The following is a 3,220-nucleotide window of genomic DNA, read 5'->3' as shown; positions in this document are numbered from 1 at the left end:
AAAAAAAAAAAAAAAAAGCACTCACTGGTCTTCTGAAGGTCCTGAGTTCAAATCCCAGCAACCACATGGTGGCTCACAACCATCTCTAATGAGATCTGATGTCCTCTTCTGGGGCGTCTGAAGACAGCTACAGTAAAGCAAAACAAAACAATCACAAACACATTCTGAATTCAGCATCAACAGCCATTTGGGAAATACAAACCAAACTGCAATGATGCAAGTTCATAACCACAAGCAAAGTGAAAGGCAAGACAAACCTGTGAAAGACTGAGCAGAGCTGGAAACCTGGCCCTGGGGTTCTTCCTAAAGGACCCAAGTTCAATTCCCAGCACCCACACGGGAAACTTACAACAGGCACCAGGCATGCATGGAGTGCACAGGTAAAACACTCATACATATAAAAGAATACATTTTAAGGCACATAAAAATGAAACTCTTACATGTCACTAACACAATGGGGAACATAGCACAGCCACTTTGGAAAACAATTTGACAAGTTTATTGGGCACATACATTCCACTTTTAGCTGTAGGTATGCTACTAAGAAAAAAGAACACATATATCCCTATGAAAACTAGTGTGTGTTATAAAAGCATCTTTCGTTCGTTGTTTTTGAAGACAGGGTATTCTGGCTGTCCTGGAACTCGGTCTGTAGACAATGCTAACCTTGAACTCAGAGATCCTTCTGCCTCTGACTCCTGAGTGCTGAGATTGAAAGCATGCGCCACCACTACCTGGCAAAAGCATCTCTCTCTCTCTCTCTCTCTCTCTTTCTCCTTTAAAAAAAGATTTATCTATTTATTTTATGTATGTATGTATATGAGTACATTTTAGCTGTCTTTAGACATAGCTAAGAGAGCATCAGATCCTATTACAGATGGTTGTGATCCACCATGTGGTTTCTGGTATTTGAACTCAGGACCTCTGGAAGAGCAGTCAGTGCTCTTAACCGCTGAGCCATCTCTCCAGCCTCCCAAAAGCATCTTTTGTTTGTTTGTTTGTTTGTTTTCGAGACAGGGTTTCTCTGTGTAGCCCTGGCTGTCCTGGCACTCACTTTGTAGATCAGGCTGGCCTCGAACTCAGAAATCTGCCTGCCTCTGCCTCCCGAGTGCTGGGATTAAAGGCGTGCACAACCATGCCTGGTTCCCCAAAGGCATCTTTTATGATAACCAGAAAGAGGAAATAGCTACTGGATGCAGAGATGGCTCAGTATTTCAAAGCACTTGCTGCTCATGAAATGTTGTGAGTTCAGTTCCCCAAACCCAAGTCCGAAGGTTAAGGGCTGCCTATAACTGCAGCTCTAGGGGATCCAACACTCTCTTCTGGCTTCTCAGTCATTAAATGGAATGATTTGATATATGTACGCCCTACTAGAAAATCTTGACAGTGTTACAGTAAGTGAGGGTCAGGCTGTGTGCAAGCGCCCCTACCCCACTAAGCCATCCGGATCTCCCTACACAGCCCAACCATTTTCCTCAGGAGACTTTCTAAAGTTTATTTTGATTTATGTGACAGAAGACTGTACCTTATGTGAGTGTGTTGGATTCCCTGGAGCTGAAGTCTCAGGAAGTTGTGAACTACCCCCATTTGGGGTTTGGAAACAAACCTTGGGTCCACTGCAAATGCAGTTATGTGTTGCACCATCTCTCCAGTCGGCCTGCCGGGATCTTGCTGGGATCTCAGGCATGCACCACCACACCAGGCTTCCATTTTCCGTTTGCATTGTCAAGTTGGTCCCCTGCTGCACGGGACTGCAGAACTCTTCTACAACTGACATTCTCTATGCCAATCCCCACCCTCACCCCCACCCCAGCCAGATCATTGACACAGTAGGGCGTTAAGGATTTAAAGAAAGTGCTACAGTGTCCCTTTCACCTGGTTCCTAATTGGAGACAGGCTTCTCTCCAGTCTCCAACCTTTTGAAACTAACCTGTCTTTCATGGCAATTCACACTCCCTTGAGGATCCCAGCCTCCTGCTCTAATTACCTTTCAAAAACACCTTTACATTTGGGCTAGCGGTTTTTAAAAACATCCAAGTGTATTTTCCTGAAAGCTGCCAGGTGGACTAATTTGTACTAGAGTGGAGAAGAACCACTTGCCAGAAGAAAAGCACTTGGAAGTCTTGAGGGAACTCAGGCCTCTTAGCTCCGGCCGGTGTTTGACAACAGGGCAAACACCATCACCAGTACATTTCCCACACACCTTCCTGTGAACAGCCGCTAGCTGTTTACAATACGTTCCACGTGCCTCTTCACTTAATCCCCGTAGCTGGCCTGCCAGGTCAGAGTGATATCTGTGTATTTTTAGCACGATGAAAGTAACCGGCAAAGCACAGCAGCTGTCCAGTGGCTGCGCAGGTCAGCTGCGCTGCAATGTTGTGGCATGTACACCAGTTTATTTTCTTTTTCTCTCCTTCTCCCTCCCTCCCCCCCTACCCCCCCAGTTGTAGATCATTTCTCTTTAACAGACCTTTGCTAGCAACCTGAAATACAATCTTCCTGCACAGGAAATTCTATTTCTCTTGCTTGTTTTTGAGACAGGCTCCTGTAGATGCCAGTGGAGACCAGACGAGGGCACTAGATCCCTTGAAACAGGAGTTACAGGTAGTTGTAAATGGCCGGAGGTGGATGCTAGGACCTAAACCCAGGACCTCTGCAAGACAGTCCTATACCTGCTGAGCCATCTCTCCAGCCTTTCATTTAGTTATCTTATATTAAGATCTGAATCTTTGTGTCCCCCCCAACAGTTTACAACCCTAGACCCCTCTTGTTGTAGTGGTATAATGTAGGCAGCCTTTGGGAGATAAAAAAACAATATCGGGCTGGTGAGATGGCTCAGTGGTTAAGAGTGCCAACTGCTCTTCCAAAGGTCCTGAGTTCTAATCCCAGCAACCACATGGTGGCCCACAACCATCCGTAACAAAATCTGATGCTCTCTTCTGGAGTGTCTGAAGACANCTACAGTGTACTTACATATAATAAATAAATACATGTTTTAAAATAAAATATAAATAAATAAACAATATCTACTTCATAATTTGTCAGAGTCCAGGGCAAAATATAAGTGAACAAGTCCATGAAACCAGTCTGTCCCACGTATTCTACTCTGGAGTGGATTTTTTGATACATTTAAGAGCTTCCTTTTCAGTTATTTTTCTGTGCTGTTCTTAAAGTTCATTCTCGTGGCCTAACACTCCTTTTTGTTTGTTTGTTTTTGTTT

The sequence above is a fragment of the Mus caroli genome, chromosome 5 (assembly GCF_900094665.2).
Source record: "Mus caroli chromosome 5, CAROLI_EIJ_v1.1, whole genome shotgun sequence".
Taxonomy (NCBI): Eukaryota; Metazoa; Chordata; class Mammalia; order Rodentia; family Muridae; genus Mus; species Mus caroli.
The sequence above is the reverse complement of the archived record's forward strand: the minus strand, read 5'-3'. Positions refer to the sequence as shown.